Below are 18854 nucleotides of genomic sequence, written 5' to 3'. Positions count from 1 at the left end.
ACATTCCCAGTTACATCACAGATTGCAAGTCCTCCCGTTTTTTCCTGTGAAGTCCATATTCGGAAGACTTGGCCCAGCTAAATTTTGGAGTTACCCAGATAAAGCTGAATATTTCCCCCTTCTGCCCAGCTTAACTTTGTCTGGCTAAACCCGTAACCTGCACAACATTTGCCCGGGTAATAAGAGCCGGCATCGGAGGTGACCCCTGCGTCCCACTTTCACTTTGTCTGGTCAGTTAGCCGGGTAAGCCTGGCTGGGGATACACTGGCCCTACAGATATCCAGATAACTTTATTCGGGTACATGCAACAGAACCGATGGTGATTTGGTTGCTGGGTCAAGCCAGGTCACCGTCCCATACAGGGCCAAATCACAAGGAGGTGGTGCGTCAAAAGCCCGTAGAGCAGGAGGAAGCAGTAGTAGCAGCCGTGCGGAGCGGGGAGGGGGGCAGGACTACCAGGAGGGAGAGGGTGTAGATGGTGGAACTGCACCGAGGACCCCGCAGTGAAGCGCTCGTGTAGGCCACGGGGTCCCGGAGCATGCGCAGGGCTACCCATCCCCATGGCCCCTTCCTCCCCTTTGCTCATGTGCTTCTTAGGAGGAGGAGGGAGCTGTGGGGATTGGCAGCACCCTGCATGCCCCCCGTGGGTGGAGAGACGTTCAGGCATTGGCACATCCCCATCTTAACCCTGTATCCTTTTTTAAAATTTTTTTTTTAAATCACACCTGAGTGGAAGACTTATCCAGGTGTTGTTCCTCTGAATATCTGCTTAAAGTTAACCAAATAACTTTTCCACTTGCTGGCTCACTCAGTATAGACCTCCATGGGCCCAATATTCAAAGCGCATTCAGCACTATTTAGCCGGACAAGCGGTTCTTATGTGGCTAAGTAGCAGCTGCTGAATATCCGCGAACGTTCAGCGGCTGCCGCTTAGCTGTACAAGTCCCTTATACGGCTAAAATGGACATACAGGAAAAGTGGGCGTGCACTGGGCAGATAACGTATACGCCTCACTGCCGGTGTGCGGAGTTAGACGTGTAACTGTATGTCTAAGTCTGGGAGCCTCATGGAGCAGGTGCAAGCTTAGCTGGGTAGTAGACGTATCTGGCAACGTGCGCACATGTACATATACATTCAGCGGCTTTGCTGTGCCGCTGCCTATACATCATAATTTGGTCAGATAAGCTCTAGCCGGCTAAGTGACTTACCCGGCCAGCTTTCAGTATTGGGACCTACGTTACTGAAATGTGTTAAGCACAAAACCTATTACACTGTGGCCTGTAACATCCATGTGCTAGTAGCTCTTAGATATTCCTTTTCTTGGCGTATTTTGACATTTCTGAACTGGGAACCCTGTTTTGACTTACTCTTCTAAGACGCAGGCGCTGCATGAAGAAGCAGTTAAGCAAAGCAAGGATTTGGAGCTGGATTCTTCACACAATGAATGTGCCTGCTTCCTGGCCTTAGTGCTGCTCCTGATCACACTTCCAGGTCTCCCTTCCTTTGTGCCCTCACATCCATTCTGTTTCTTACAGATTGCACGGCTCCTCCTTCCTTGCACATTAAGCTATTACCGCCCGATGCAGGAAAGCACGCCAAAAGGCTTGGGCGCCCAGCGCATGTTTTATTTTAACTCAGGGAATTTAACTCCAGCTCTGGAGGTAGAGTAAAGTTAACCCTCAGTGAAGGGCTCATGAGAAACGTAGATAATACGGTCCTCTGTGTTGTGATAGAGGTGTCCTCCTCCTTAGTATCATCCCGGCTCTTGAATTTACTACTTCTGGTGGAGAAAAAAAATATATATTTTATTGATTTGATAAAAAGGAGGCACACTTTCTCATGACTGCATAATTTAGATGCCCGCAGCAACGGGCGCCCGATACAATAAATTTCAACATTAAAATCGGCAACCTCAGCGAAATAACCAAAAAAGAAATGAGGTCAAAACGGACACTTGCATTGCGTGCCCGTTGCAATAAAGTCCTTTCGGTGCCAGAAATGCACAATTCTCCCTTAGCGTCCCCGATCTCTCTGTCATTTAAATACAGCACCGGGCGCACAGGGGACGTGTCTGTGCATGTGTTAGGAAAACCAGTGCTCAATCCGAGCGCCCATTTTGAGCGTGCATCTTATTACATTGGCCCGATAAACTCTTCAGAGGTCACCTTAGGTTTAACAGAGACAGGAACACACTGGGCAGATAGTGCAGTTAGGATTGCCTTAATGAGGCGCAAAAGCACTTCAGTGACCGAGAATATTAGTGCACTTATAGAAGTAATTGAGAGAAAGCAAGATTTAAAATTAATCAGAGTTTGATATGTGCATTCAGCCTTAGCCCTGAATCCTTAACATTGAATATGAATGGGTTAAGACAGTTTTTATTGATGAATTGCATCTGAATAGGATTTTAAAAGACCTTCCTCCAATATTACTCAGTGCATGATGATGATATTTACAGACAAGCAAATGAGCTTAGATTATATTACCTGTAAGTAGTTCAACAGCTGTAATAACACAGGTTTCAATATATAATTGGCAAAATAAACATTTTCTTTCAAACGTAAATGGCAGTCTATGGTGGGAGTGGAGGAGTAGCCTAGGGGTTAGAGCAGCAGGCTGAGAATCAAGGAAGCCAGGCGCTTAAATCCCACGGACGCTCCTTGTGACCTTGAGCAAGCCACTTCACCCTCCATTGCCTTAGGGCCGGATTTACCGAGCATTTTCCCCATAGATGCAGAATGGGAAAGTGAGGACCTTAAGACTGTAAGCCCTGTGGGGACAGGGGAAGTGCCTCCAGTACCTGAACGTAACTCGCCTTACGCTGCCAATTAAAAAGCCTGCGCTAAAACAAAACAAAACAAAAAAAAGTCTGTTGTACCCTGCAGGCAGAGCACAGAATCCCATTCGGCTGCTTTAGAAAGATCGGAAAATAAAAGGATGAGCCAGACGTGAGGTCAGCACTGCGCGGGGTTAGTAGTTGGGAAGGGTAAAAGGAAGCGCTGGGGGTCGATTCTGGGAGTTAGCAAAGCAGACACCAATTATAAGAATTTGTTATCAACCACCAAGTATCAGTGGTGAGGGAGAAAAAGAAATACAATTGCTAAAACAGCTGGAAAAGGCAGCTGGCAGGAGACAAGCTATGATAACAGGGGGTTGTAATTATCCAGAGATTAAATGGGAAAAAGAAGCAAGCAATACAGTCAAAGGTTTATACTTATTCCCCAGGGACGCATCTGGCAGAGATGGGTGGTTGAAATAACTGAACGGGGGGAGAAATACTGAACATGGCCAGGATAACAATGAGGAGTTAATGAAAGGTACAGAGCTCCTCAGTCACACAGAACTTTATTCCAAGTATTTACGCAGCCAGTGTGTGCCTCTGCATTTAGATGCTATTCCTGGGAAAAGCTTGAACTGCCCAACTGGATTGCCTAAGTCTGGATTTCTCAGAGAATAACATTCAAATGGATGCCTGCAGATTGGTCTCCTAAATAGGCTGCGCGGGGCCCCCAAGGGAAGAGTGACTACAGCGCAATTCAATTTGACATCAAAATACAGTCGGGGAAACTCGAACACTAAATGTTAAGAATGCAAACTTGTAAGAAGAATGTGAATGAGCTGTTACGAAAGCAAGTGAGGGAGTAAACAAGATGCAGACGGGAAATGGAGCACATTAGACCCAACCCTCTGTAAATCCAGTCAAAAAAGAAATAAATACAGCAGTAACAAATCCAAGCCAACATCGTTCGGCAACAAACACCGCAAGGCAGTTATCAAAGCAGGCAGGAGGACTTCAAAGGACTGCTCGGGTCTACCTGAAGAGCCACTTCAAGGGCAAGAAATCTTTGTATCGGGAAAGAGAATAAAAAAAGAGGCCAATCTGGTCGAAAAGGTAAAGGCAAAAACATTAGAATTCTGGAAGGTGTAAGGGCTCCCGGAAAGAGCAGCCCAGGGAAAAATATCTGGAAAGGCAAAGGTGTAAACCGAGGGAAAATAGTAAAGGCGACGAATCAAACTTGACAGGATTGTTGGTGAAGGAGGAGGTGCAGAGGTGGCCCTGTAAAAGTGTGGATAGGGCGACATCGGGTTGGCGGCCCCTGCATGGGCACTCACACACGGGTTTATTTAACAACATATCATTTCCTGACTTAAATTTAGGGAAACTCGTTGTGCACGGAAAGCTTACCTCCAGTTCCGATAGTCAGTATCTTCTCTTCACAGACAGCTCACAGGCAGAAGTAGAGACAAGACGTCTACTTACAGGTAGGGCATGAGGCTTTGAGGCTTAACAGTTTGCTCACCCCGGCAGCATAACGTTATGACACGTCAGGGGAAGAGCTCACGAGCCTTCCTCCAGGATCCCAAACCTTCCCCTGGCCTCCGTGCCGTCTGAATGCTGGGAATAGCTTCCGGCCTCTGAAAACCTACGCAGATCCTCCGGTATCTGCAGCCTGAAGGGGGCTTCCCTGAGCCGGTCTGTGGTTCTGTGCACACAACATCAGCCCCCAACCCAGGCAGACTCCAGATCAAGGCTTTTCCCCTAATAGGAAAAAAGCAGAAATACTAACACAGGGGCTGAGGCAATAAATTATGCGGAAAGTGGGCGCTGACTTCAGCGCCCAGTTTCTTAGCGCACGCATAGCGCCCTCAAGGGGGGGGCGCCATGCAATATGCAAATTAGGGAGTCACACTAGCAAGGAGGCGCTAGGGTCGCTTGCGCGACCTTAACGCCAACTTGCTAACGCGACCCCGTGGCGGCTGCCGGTTATGAAGACCGACGCCGGTAAACTCGGCGTGGGTTTTCATAGCCGGCCGTCTGCCTGTAATGAAAACGGAGCGATAAATGTGCGTCTGAGGATGCACATTTATTTTTTTGAATGCGGCGTGAATGAGTAAGAGCCTCAATTACGCGCATTTGAATGTGATGAGCGCCAACTCATTCACTCCGCGTCAGATGCGCGTTAAATAGGCGGTAATCCCCCTATTGCATTAGGGGGTGGACTAGCGCCTGTTTAACCCGTGTCCGACGTGCTCGTGTGAGTGCACCGTATTGCATCGGCCCCTAAACCTGCTTTTGTTCGGCGTTCAGAGATAAAGCACCACAGATAACAGGGGCACATATGGTAAAAGGGCTGGGCGTGGAACTAGTGAAAGGGAAAGCAGGCCATGGGTGCACTGAGGGTAGACAGGATGACATCTGGGATGCTAACGGCTACATTTTCACATGGACAGTAAGTGTCCAGCTTATCCAGCTAATGCAAACTTTCAAGTGAGCTCTTTTAACCTGTGATCACATGGGATTCAGATAGGGCCAGCGGCCTTCAAGCACAAAGAATAGTGAGGCAATAGTCAGTGGGCCATTTAGTGGCCACATTATCCGGCTAACGTTAACCAGATAACGTGTCACAAACACTCGGCGGGAGAAAAGTCCTGCTGAATGTACCAGCCTGAAGGTATCCGGCGACCTTTAGCCGGAAAACAAAAAACCTAACCAGCTATGTTTGAAGACAGCAGGGTAGGTTCTTAGTTATCGGATATCCTGCTTCTTAGCGCTGGAAGTAAAGAATGAAATCAAAATACGTAAATGGGCTGGCAGCCTAATCCCCTCCCCCCACCCCCCAAATAACTTGTAAAGGTCCTATCGGGCCATGCTTAGCTCATCCCTGTAAACCGTAAAGTTTAAAAAGACCCCCATGCCAGTGAATTAGAAAATTATGACTTAGCCTCCCTCCCACCCGCCAGGACTGATAACATCGTAGTGATCTCCCCAGTTCCCCCTCCCTCCCGATACCTTTCTGGGTCCTCCGCCTTGCTCCCAGCACCCTCCAGCGCTGCTGATAGAGACCGCACTGGAAGCATAAGCTCGTGTCATGTTTACGCTCCAGCGGGTGGCTCTTGAGGACGGGAGTTGGCCACCCCTGATCCAGCCAACTAGGTTGCAGCTGAAAATTCACCTGAGGTTGACTGGCTAGGTTTAAAACTGCAACTGAAATAGCTTATTTTGGCTGGCCAACTTCATTGGCTAATGCTGAAAATCCACACTTTTCGGCCAGCTTTTTCTCCCTGTCCAAACCCGCTCATGGCTGCCCACTTTTAAAGCAGCTAAATCTTGTAGCCATTCAGTTTTGAGGACGAGGGATTTCTAAAAACTCGAATTTAGCTGGCTAAGGGCCTCATTCACAAAGCTGCTTTAGGCAAATCACCATTGGGAAAAATACCACTGCTTAGTGAATGAGCCCCCCCTAAGCCTGAACGTTAATTAAACCCTTTAAAAATTCTACTTCAGACATGTTCTGTCTGCTCCAGTGATCTTTCTGTTCAGTCATTCTTTGGTGACAGGAGTGATTCCAGAGGACCGGAAATGGGCAGATATTATCCTTCTTCATAAATATGGGAGTAAGGAGGAGGCTGGTATATACAGAAAAGTCAGTCTGACCTTGGCGGTGGGTAACGTAATGGACTCATTATTAAAAGAAATTATAATGGAATATCTTGAATCCAGCAGATTACAGGATCCAAGCCAGCATGGTTTACCAATTTCTTTGATGGGTGACCGAAGAATTAGATCAGATGTGATCAGTGGATGTTGTGTATTTGTTTCTGACACTGTTCCACACAGGAGATTCACCAATGAGCTGAACAGCCTATGGTTGGGTCCCAAGGGGCTAAACTGGGTTAGAAACTGGTTGAGACACAGGCAACAAAGTGGGATGCCTTAGTGCCTATCTCCCAACCAGTTTCTAGCCCAGTTTACCAGTTTAGGGAAATGGAGTTTTCCCCAAAGAATGGGATTTTAGCACAGGAGTGCTAAAATCAAACAGGAGTGGTTCTGTTCAATATTTTCACAAGTGATATTGCAGAGGGGTTAATAGGAAAGGTTTGACTTTTTGTAAATGATATAGTTTTGCACATGAGTGGACATTCTAGATGGAATAGAAAAAGTAAGAGCAATCTAAGGAAGCTTGAGGAGTGGTCAGTAGTGTGGCAACCAAGATTTAATGCAAAAAAAAGTGCAGAATCATGCATTTGTAGAGCAGTAACCCAAGCAGCAATATATGACAGGGATGAGGCACTGAGGGAGATCCTGGATTGATAAGAGCTAGAGAAATGCTAGGGTAGATGAAAGGAGGTGATAACGCCTCTGTAGAAAACATTGGTGAGAGTACAGAAGGATATAGCCAGAGCAAATGGCTGCCCAAGTATTTCAGAGTCAGCATCATAAACTCTATGAAAGAAAACTCAAGGACCTAAATATGTACACCCTAGAGGAGAGGGAGGCTCAGACGGAGACAATGAAATACCTCAAACGTATAAATAATGTGTAAGAAGCAGGCATTTTTCAATGGAAAAGAAACTCTAGAACAAGAGTTGATTATACGAGATTCCAAGTGGATAGACTCAAGAAAACCAAAAGAAAATACTTGTACACAAAAAGGGTGATAGATATGTGGCACAGCCGTCCAATGTTGGTGGTGCTGGCAAAAACAGTTGCAGGATTCAAGAAAGCATATGATAAGCACAGAGGAGCCTTAGCTGAAAGAAATGAAGATAGAGTCAAAGATCAAGTAGACTCTTCAGTATTGCAACAGTAAAGAATAGTGGGTACCCTGGATGAGTCTGCTAGAATTTATCTGCCTTAATATTTCATGCTACATATCCGTTTAAGGATAAGGAAGGAGATAATTTCACTTCATTTTAAGAAAGCATTTAGGCTTAGGATTATTTGCTAATAGATCACTAATAATAAGAAATGAGCTGGTAAGGGTTTGTCTTCGGCTGTTGTAAAGGTTGTTTGCCTCAGAGAGGAGTTGGTAAGGAATAGCAGTATAAACAAAACATGACTCACGCAGACTTCACCCAGTGCTGTTATAACTCAACCACTACACTGGGCATTTGAGGATTCTGACTTGGTATGGCACCATAGGACTGATGAAGAACAGTAAGCTTAACATCTATTCCCGCAAAGATCCTAAAAGCAATTATAAATGAAGAGCAAGGGATGGAAAAATAGATGACCTGCAAAGTTTCTTCAAGGAAGTAGCAAACATTCAGACTTAATTAAAGTTGATGTAATACACTTGGACTTTGCAAAAGCATTTGATACAAGAATGCTGCTTTATCAAATAGGAAAAAAACTGGAGTTGGAGTGGCTGCATTGGTTTTGGAAAGATAAAATTAGCAAACGAAGTAGTTAAAAGGCTAATAATCAATCTATGGCTTGTGTGGGGTACGTGGTGAGATATTCAAACTTCAGTTGTTTCATTAGTTTTGAATCTATTTGTATGGCAGAAGGGCTTAAAGAGTAAGGTTTCAACTTTTGTTGATATTCCATAATTGTCTGGGGCAATAAAAATAGCGTGACTGGGGTTTGGGTGAGGTAGACCTCAGCAGAAAAAGGATTCAGTTACCCTAGGAAATAAACAGATCACTAGTATATGAAGTTTAATGTAGGTAAAATGTAGGATGATGCATCTAGGGTACAATGGATTGGTGCTCACCAAAGCAAAGCAGGAAAAGAATATCGTTTTTAAAATGGACCAACATGAATATTCAATGCTAGACTGCTGTTTGCAAGGTCAGACATGTCCTACCAACAGGTACAAACTGAAGGAGGAGCTTTGCACAGTGAGAGCAAATTAATTTTACTACAATTCAGAGCTTTTATTAGCTTACACCTATAGTATAGTGCACAGTATCGGGCTTCGTAGAAAGCTAAGTTGCTCACCTGCAACAGGTATTCTCCATAGAGAGCAGGATAAATCAACCACACCAACGAGTGATGTCACCCAATGACTCTAAGATGGAAAAGCTTTCTTGGAGCTCAGAATAACCTTCCTATGCAACTGCCCACTGCAGTCTTCAGTCTTTATAGCAAGCTATTTGTCAACTCTAAAGGAGTTGGGAGAGATTGTGCAGCTGATTTATCTATAGAGATTACCTGTTACAGGTAAACAGACTTTGTGGGGTTATATTTATTTTTTTAGATGGCTCAGAGCGTGTAAGACTTAACGCCAGCCCTGATTAGGTTTTGCTTGAATCTGGTGCAGAGGCTTGGGTTGTGATTGGTCCTTAGTCCTTGGCCTGCTTTGATGCTGCTGATCCTGTTGAAGATGAGAACATTGATAAGCATTTTGGTACTACCATCTTCTAGAGTAGAAGTATTGTCTCCTGAAAGACTGATGACTTTTTCTGGAAGTACAGGGCTAGTCCATAGTAGCTGCTGAAAGGGGTAGGAGGGTAACATGATTATCTTTAATAGCATCTCCTTCTTCTTTTATCTTGTCCATGAAGAGATTGTTGACTGTGCGTGGAGCATCTGCAAACTTATCATGCACACCCTCTTGGAGTCCCGAAGCACACAACTATGACAGTCTTCTGGCTCTAGTAGCCACTGTGGATATTCTGGAAGGATATCATAAGCATCATAGACTCCTCTGATAAGATGCTTGCCAAACTCCTCCGCATCCTGAATCACCAATAAGAATCTGTTCATTTTCTCTATTGAGACAGTCTCTGCTAAATGTAGTTTTTTTAAGGAGGATTCCATATACTGGATCATATTCAACTGGTAAGCAGCTATCTTGGAGTTTAACATAGCTGCCTGAAAAATATTCTTGGAATGTGTTTCGGAGCACTTTGCCTTTTTTAAAGCTGACTTCAGTACTACTGATAAGTGTGGAAATTGGATCTTGAGATGACCTGGAGCTAGCTGCACCCTATATTTGATGTTTAATTTCCTTGAATCCAGAAGGGTAGACACATTCTTGCCTGAGGTTCCTGCAGAACTGCTACTACTTATTCGGATGCTTGAATGCATTTAAGGAAAACAAACACAACCTCTCTAGGCTCCAGTTCCTCTTGTAGACTGAAGGGTATCTCCCTTGTCACCTTCTGAACAAAAGCTGGGTATGACATATTTTCAAGATGTGATGTACTCATGGGATGTTGATGTAAACACATGCTGTTCCATTTTCTCTGCACCAAAGGATTCATCTTTGTGCTTAGATGATTTCAGCATCAATGGGTATCCAATACACATATTCTAGTTGGTAGCACCAATAGAATATCTGCACTGAAGAGAGATTTTGCTGATGGCATCGCTCCCCACATCGACCACTTCTCCAAGTTCTGCATTCCTGATGATCTCTTGCGCTTTTCTGTGCTGATGGCTTATGAAGGCATGGTGCAAACTTCTTTCTAGGTCAAAGAGTGCAACTTAACTCCCTCTTTATGGGAGGGGGAAAGGTGCCTGCACTAAGAATGTGTTGATTTATAGCACTTAGTATGACTCTACCTTCTTAAGTTTAGGGGAAGATCATGCAGCTTTTGATGGTTTCCTCTTATTTCCTGAGGTTGGTGTCTGAAGTGACTCCAGAAAATCCGTCAGCATAAGGCTATATCTCCTGGCCCTCTGAGACATGCAAGCGCACGGTACATCATGAGAAGGGCCTAGACACCTTACACAGCTGTCAAGGCAGTCTATGAGGGACATTTTCACATCCTACGAGGTACATCTTTGGAAGCCCAGCATGGTGCCGAGAAGAAGACTAAGTCAAACTCAGTTTTTGCAAAAATATAAGAGGTAGCTAAACTACACTTTGTTTTTAGATTTGCATAAAAATAAAGAAATAACTTCAAAAATTTGACGAGTAGCTCTAGAGAGAGAGAGTAAGACATCTGTTCTTATAAGCAGATGAAAAAACCGAGGAGATTCGCACAGTGGATAGTTGCATGGGAAAGACCCCGCATGCTTAGAAAAACCTTCTTAAAAAGATTTTTCTGAGCTCTGAGATGGTTTTTCCGTCTTGGTGCTAGTGGATGATGTCACTCATTTGTGTGGCTGACTTTATTCTTCATGTCCATGGAGAAATGTAAAAGCACAGAAGTAGGGCCACAAAATTATTGCAAGGGATGAAGGGCATTATCTATGTTGAAAGTTTTCTTAATACCAGTTGTGGGTGACTAATGGAATGAAATACCTACTGAGAGAGATCAAGCCATCTCAGCAAATCTTTTCACATGAAGTGGATCAGCAAACAGAGATTAGATATTCTCCGGAGGTTATTGATGTTAAAGTGGATGAGTTTTCCCAGAGGTTAGTATTTACAATGGAGGAGTTCCTGGTGGGTAGTGGTAATACAGTGAATAAGCTCCTTAAGTATAGTTGTGTCACAGTTAATGAGTTACTAGAGATTATAAGTGTCAGTGGATAATAGCTTGGAGGCTAGTGGTATTTAGAGGTATACAATGGAAAAGCTTTCAGTTTATTTTGTTTCACTTTTATTCTTTTTTTTTTTTTTTAGGTTATTTTTTATTCTATTGCCTTAGCATGTGCTAAAGTGCAGAAATAAAACAAATATGAGTTTTATTTTGGTGTCATAGCAAACAATGGCAGATAAGGACCAAACAGGCCCATCTAGTCTACCCAGCCGCAATTTTATATGCATCTACCCAAAGTAGATCAAATTCCTACCTGGAACCCAACCCCCATTCCCTTTATGTTTCCTTTAGGGTTGCAAATGCTGCTCCATGCATATTACCCCATTGCCTTCCAGGAAACACAATGCAGCCATCTCCCTGCTGCCCTGGACTGCAGCTGTTACCATTCTCCTGTCACCAGAGATCCTCTGTGTTTATCCCATGCTTTTGTGAAGTCTGTCACTGTCCTTGTTATCACCACCTCCTCTGGAAGGGCATTCCAGGCATCCGCCATCCTCGCTGTGAAAAACCACCTCCTGCCATCCTCTCTGAATCTACCCCCCTTGGAAGTTCTTTTTGTAACCCCTAATTCTATGGCTTCCTTTCCATTGAAAAAGCTTGGATTCCTGTGCATTAATACCCTTCAGGTATTTAAATGTTTGTATCATATTTCCCCTGTCTCTCCTCTCTTCTAGGGTATACCTATTAAGCTCTTTCAGTCATCTTATAGGGGTTTTGGTACAAACTCTGCACCATTTCGGTTCTCTAGACAGTCTCTAGCCTCTATATCCTCTTTAAGATACAGCCTCCAAAACTGAACACATGCATTATTACTTCTCTACTGGTTAGGCCTCTCCCTATCCATCCAAACTTTAACTACTGCCTTTTTACACTATTTCGCTACCTCAAGACTACCAAGGTCCCTCTCCTGGTCAGTGCACATTAGTTCTTCATCACCAAGGGGCATAACACTCCTCTTGATCTTGGATTAGAAATGACGCGAAGCAACAAATGTCATTGGAGTTTTCAATATATTTTGAATTGACTGCACATCTCTGGTGGTGTTAGGGTGAATGAGTTCCCAGAGTCAGCGGCTATAGTGAATGAGTTACTGGACGTTAGTGATGGTAGGGGTGTACGAGTTCCCAGACGTTAGTGGTTACAATGGATGAATTGCTGAAGGTTCATGCTGTTATGGTGGATGTGTTCAATTTCGTATTGATTTTAATTGTCAGGTGCTGATCTAGGGGGATCCCTTTCTTTGAGTCAGTAGAGAAATATTTTCCTGGTAAAGCAATTGACTGAATTTCTGCAGGGATTTTGCATTTCTCCTGATTGCAGCAAACAAAATAATTACCCAAAAGCTTAGAATACCCTCTCTGTGAACAATAATATCTATTCCTGAGCTGCATAAATGGATAACTATCTAATAATAGTCAGCATAAGCATTATTTCTTAAGCCACAAAAAAGATATTCAGACCACCTCGAGAAATATTTATCTCTGTCCAACAGAGATTTATGCCTCTGAATAAACAGAAATAGCATGACACTTCTTCATTTTGCAGTACAGAAGACTAGAGTAACTGTGCAACTTTACAATATAGCAGATTTCCCTTAGTTATACACTAATTCCAACCTAAGGCAAAAAAAAAGGGTCTCCTTTAACAGTAAAGCAAATTTGCTTACCTGTAGCAAGTGTTCTCTGAGGACAACAGAATTCTGCACCCTAGGTCAACTGGGAATGCTGTGAGGGCAGCAGTCACAATCCCTGGCGGGGAGAGAAGTTGCAGTCATCACACAATGGTGATAATGTAAATGTGAAAGTTGTTTGTTTGAGTATTTATTCCCACCTTACTAAACGGCTCAGGGTGGGCTACACAGAAGCAGAAACTTTATAACAAACAATCCATGCAATAAAACCGACAGCAGCAATAGTGATCTTCGTGAGCATTGCAGATCATGCAAATTGCTGCGGCATGCTTACTGACAGGCACCAGGATGAGGGAGTGCATCTTTCCTGTTTTGTGTTGCCCATCCAGTGGCTTATTGATTTTAAAATTGTTATTCTTGTCCATAAATTGATCAACAGCGTAAAGTCCCCATGGAGCAATTTGATCCTATGCATTTATGCCCCCTTCTAGGGAATTAAGGTCATCCCCATATGGAATGCTAGAGATCCTTACAGTTTGGCAAGCTCATCTTGGAGAGATGTGTGAACGAGCCGTTTCTGCGGCTGTCCGATAGCTTGGAATGCTCTCCCTGCTTTTCTCCAGATTCTGTCGGATGGGCTTGTGTTCAAGAAGGCTTTCAAAATGTTCTTATTCAGGAAGGCCTTTGCATGATCAGAATAACTAATAGGTCTTTGTTCATGAAGTCAGCACATCTTGTCTATTTGTTGGTTTTTATATGTTCTTTGGTTTTATTAACTTTTTATGTTTTTTAAGTATTATGTTTGTTTGATTTTTTTATGTGTTTTATTTGTCCCTTGCCTCAAAACATTGGGAGGGGCAGGTTATAAATCAGTTAAATGAATAAATATTAGCAGGATGCTGATGCACATGGGTAACACCAGCTAACAGAGCCCAGGTCAGAGCTTAACTCAAGCTCTACATTTGCCCTGCTGAGCATCTGTGGGAGTGATGAGCACAGATGCTCAGCAGGGCAATATAGTTGTATAAAGCTATAGAGTTTATAGAAATAAACTCCTAGGGGAGGTGATTGGGATTGTAAAGACAAAATATCCTGCTGTCTTCAGAGAACTCCTGTTCTAGGTGAGCACCTTTGCTTTCTCTAAGGACAAGCAAGGCTACAAGAGTCCTCAGAGATGAGAATACAGGTTGCCCTGAATAAAATGCGGAAAGGACAGCACATTTGCCGTAAACAAGGAGAAGATTTTTTTGTGGAACGACAGTACAGAATCCAGTGGAAAACTGAGAGGAAAACTCCCAAGGCAGGCAGAGAGAGAGAGAGCCAAAGCATAGTCCATATTAGGTTAAGCAAGCAATTCGTTTTTTTCCCCCCATGTTTCTACTCTTGACAGTGTTACAGCTTGGTACGTTATATAACTGTTTTGATGAGATAAAATGAGGTGTTGTCATACCTACATGGCTCCGGTCCAGCTTGTGTTAAAAATTTAAGATGTTTTTTAAATTTTTATTGACTGCTAAAGTGTGTTTTATGCACAACATCAAGAAGAGAGCTAAGCAGGACGTTTTTTTTCCACTATATTGCTCTTTCTGTTGTCAGTTGAGAAGCAATCCCAATGTCACAATTGGACTCAAGCATGTTACACTTATTTAAAAAAATGTTTAATAGCAAAATACCAACAAACGCGAGTGTTATGAAGAGTATTTTCAGCTGCAGAATGTTTTCGTAAGATGATTTTCTTATATAGTCTGTTACTTTCTCAAAACAAATAGTCCGTGGTTTCACAGTGGTTAGCACTGTCAGTGTGTTATAAACCAGATTTTAGCTGCAAACCAAAAAACAATGTCTTGTAAGGATAGTTAAAGGTAATGGTTATACTTAAGTAATTCCTCCGTGTGAATCATTTTGGATAGAGAAGTCCCTGCAGTATACAATATTTTATTTATTGTTCTCTCTTTGAGTAACATAGTAACACAGTAAATGGTGGCAGATAAAGACCAAAATGATCTCTCTGCCCAGCAAGCTTTTCACAATGTTTTTAAACCTTAATTTTATTATTATTATTATTATTATTATTTTTATAAGGGTAGTAGCAGCTACTGCTCCATGCAGGCTACCCCCCTGCACAAATTTAAACTTTAGCTATAATAGAACAATTATTCTATTTGTTCATTTCCATTCTCTAGCCAGCAGGGACCCTCTGTGTTTGTCCCAGGCTCTTCTGGATTCCATTACCGTTCTCGTCTTCACCACCTCTTCCAGGAGGACGTTCCATGCACCCTCCACCCTCTCCATGAAGAAATATTTCCTGACGCTGTTCTTCAGTCTTCCCTCTTGGAGTTTCGTATTGTGATCCCTAGCTTTGCAGCTTCTTTTCCATCGGAACAGATTTGTTTTTGGCGCATCATTAATTCCATTCAAATATTTGAAGGTCTTGACCTCTAAGACAGTTCCCTGTCACTGTGACAAACACTTCACAGTCTATATTTACTCGCTTATTGATGGGTGAGGTGCTTGGGTTATTGATTTTATTTATTCTGTTTTATTCCTTCCATCATTGACACTATTGGTTATCCTTTTTTATGGAAGGAAGATGATGGGTTTAACTGGGATTTGGGGATAGTTTGTGATGAGCACAAGAGCTGCACTTGGTGGTCCGCGGGCCTCACCCCATGAACCGCCGTGCTTACCACCGGTTCCGATCTGCCACTGCTGGGCCCCGATGCTGCCAAGGACCCACCCCCCCATGCGACTGCACGACAGGCCGCTGCGCTCCGATGGGCCGGACGTGACTCGCGGCAGGACGCCACCAGTCTCCGCGCCCTCCCACTGTCTTATCGCTAACGTTACTCTGTCATCCTTCTCTTGGCTTCCATCTCCTCTCTCTGCCTCCACATAAAATCTTCACCGCCTCCTTCGTCTTCTTCCCTGCCCTCCTCACCAGTCCTAACTTGTCACCTTACCCCCTTCCTTTCCACATGAATTTTTTTTTTAGCGTTTTGCATGGGCGGCTGCCTTGCCGCCTTCTCAGTGTATACTCTACAATGAGACATGGCAGGGAAGATTGATTTCAAATGCGCCAGTGATAAACTTTGGCTGATTAAAGGCAGCTTTCCTTAATCAAACCTTCAGGTTTTTAGAAGGGGAGGTGCAGTTTGCATTGAACTGTCGGTTCTCACGAGTTTGTTTTTTTTTTTTCTTTTTTTTTTGTACAGAAAGTGAAAACCTCTCACTGTGTAGTATACACCAAGCTCCAGAGCCGGGGGGGGGGAACGTGTAATCTTATCCCCTGCTGCTGAGCCCTCCGGGGAGAAAACTACAAATTACTCAGGCCTGTTCTGCAGTAAGAGCTGTCGTTTCCCATAGACGAGCGCGCAGCCTGAAGGGGGATGATGATGCGGTAGCATGTGCTTCAATACCCCCTACCCCAGCCCCTGACCTCCCCAAAGCAACAGCATTGGGAACTGTCTCACCTCTTCTTTAGTCTTACTCTCACTCTCCTTCCTTTCCTCCCCATTTCCGCCATGCTTTCCTCTCCGTTCTCACTCCCCCCTCAAAGAAACAGAGAAATGTGAAAGCAGAAGAAAAATATATACATAGGGCCTATCTTATTTGCCCATCCACACCAGCTATTCAGCTCTCCTATCCCTACTATTCCCTCAGAGATCCCTCCCCCTGTGCTTGTCCCATGCTTTCTTGAATTCAGATTCTGTCCTTCTCTCCACCACTTCCACTGGGAGGCTGTGCCATGCATCCACCACCTCCTCTAAGGAAATATTTTCTTAAATTAATCCTAAGTCTACTCCCTTTCGCCCTCATCCCATGACCTCTCATTACAAAACCTACCTTCTCTTGAAAGAGGCCTGCCTCCTGTACGCTGAGATGTTGGAGGTATTTAAAGGTCTCTATCATCTTTCCTCTAGTGTTTACATGTTTAGATCTTTAAAATGAAGCCCATCGACCATTTTAGAAAGCCTCCCCCTCTGAATCGATTCTATTTAGTTTCTATCCTTTTGAAGGTGGGGTCTCCAGAACTGTACCTGGTATTCCACGTGAGCTCTCACCTGGGACTTATACAGGGGCAGTATCACCTCCCTTTTTCTGCTGACCATTCCTCGCCCTATGCAGCCAAGCATCTTTCTGGCTTTTGCCATTGCCTTATCCATCTGTTTGGTCACCTTAAGATTATCAGACACAATCACCCACAATCATGTATCATGCTTAGAAATATTTCACCCCCTACACTGTACTGTTCTCTTGGGGTTTTGCAACCCAATTGCAGGAATCTGCATTTTTAGCATTAAATCTTAGCTGCCAGATTCTAAATCATTCTTGAAGTTTAACTAGATTCCTCCTTATTGTTTTCACGCCTTCCTGGGTATCTACCTTGTTGCAGAGTTTGGTATTATCGGCAAAAAGGCAAACCTTTCCTGACTGGTCCAAGGACTGATCCCTGCGGCAAAGCCCTCTCCTCAGAGTGAACTCCGTTTTCTTTGTTTAACTGCTACTATAGCGTCGGTTACATTTTTCTTTTATGTTTTCCTTTTGTGTAGCCTCTTGGGAGAAAGGGTTCATAAATCTGGAAATAAATAAATAAATATTTGCCACAACCCTTTCTCACCTCCCACTCAACCTTTTTGTTAACCCAGTCAGTCACTTCATAACTCATAGTAATGACGCTCAATTTATTTATAAGTTACCTATGTGGAACAGTGTCAGAAGCTTTACTGCAATCCAAGTGCTCTCCCCTGATCTAACTCTTTTGTCACCCAATCAATTGATCAGAATCATCTGATAATACTTAGCTCTGGTAGAACCAGGCTGCCTCGGATCTTGTAACACATTGGATTCCAGAAACTGCACTATCCTCTGTTTTTAGCAGCGATTCCATTCATTTACTCACCACAGAAGTCAGACCAGCTATCTTGTAGTTCTCAGTCTCCTCTGTAATGCCATTTTTTGTGAAGATGAACCACCTTCTCCCATCTCCAGAGCTCCGGAGCTACTCCCGACTCTAAAGAAGTATTGAGAAGGTCAGCCCGCTGAGTTGCTGGGACACCTCTAAGTTCCCTTGACACCCTTGGATGTATCCCTGGCCCCACTGCTTTACCTACTTTTGGTTTAGCTACTTCCTCACAAACGTAGTCTTCTGAAATTGTTTGACGTTTACTTTGCTTCCAGTCTTATGTGTCCATTTTCTATGGTCCTACTCCTGCCCTTTCCTCAATAAACAGCAAACAGAAAATTGTTAAGCAGTTCCATTTTTTCCTCTATGTACTCCTCCTCCACCTCTGAGTCTTGCATGTCCTCCTATTACTAATATAGCTAAAAAAAAAAACCTCTCTTTTCCTCCCATTTTATCATTTAGCTATTCTGTCTTCCATTTTCTTCCTTCTCCACTCCCTATCCTCCTTTTTCCATCATGCGTCATCCCATCCTGCTATGACTCTTCCTCAGTCTCCCTCTCCTCATCCTGTGCTCTTTTCCTTGTTCCTCCTCTACGCATTCTGTCTTCCATTTTCTTCCTTCTCCACTCCCTATCCTCCTCTTACACTCCCTTTTCCTTTTCCTTTGTTGTGTTCTCCTTCCTATTTCACTCTCTCACTTTCATCTCTTTCTTTCCCTCTTTTTTTATACTTCAGTAAAGTACAAGGTAGCATGTTTTTTTTTTTATAGAAAAAGAAACCCAAGGTCAAGGGGTCATGATATGAAGCTGGAGGAAGAGAGGCTCACAGGAACTATGAGGAAATGCTTCTTTATTGCTAGGTTAGAGAATTCCTTAACTAGCATATCAGAAAAGGTATTACTATCCAAAACAGTGATGCAATTCAAACGTGCTTCAGGCAAGTTCAGAGGGATTATGGTAAGAGGAGAGAAGCGGAGAGAAAGGATGAAAGAAATGGAGGAGAGGAGCTTCTGGGTGCTGGTTTAGGTATGGAAATGCAGATGTCTGTGTACCCGGAATAGTAGAAAGTCAAAAAGAGGAGATATCAAAAGCTGACTTATG

General features: G+C 43.6%; 1 protein-coding gene across 1 annotated transcript in view; it reads left to right on the top strand.

Annotated features, from left to right (window-relative positions):
* The window catches only part of CLCF1 (cardiotrophin like cytokine factor 1), a 134287-nt gene that overhangs the window by 75095 nt on the left and 40338 nt on the right, over positions 1 to 18854 (top strand). The window lies entirely within an intron of this gene.

The sequence above is a fragment of the Rhinatrema bivittatum genome, chromosome 13, assembly GCF_901001135.1.
Source record: "Rhinatrema bivittatum chromosome 13, aRhiBiv1.1, whole genome shotgun sequence".
Lineage (NCBI taxonomy): Eukaryota > Metazoa > Chordata > Amphibia > Gymnophiona > Rhinatrematidae > Rhinatrema > Rhinatrema bivittatum.
Note: the sequence above shows the minus strand (reverse complement) of the source record. Positions and strands in the feature narration are given on the sequence as shown.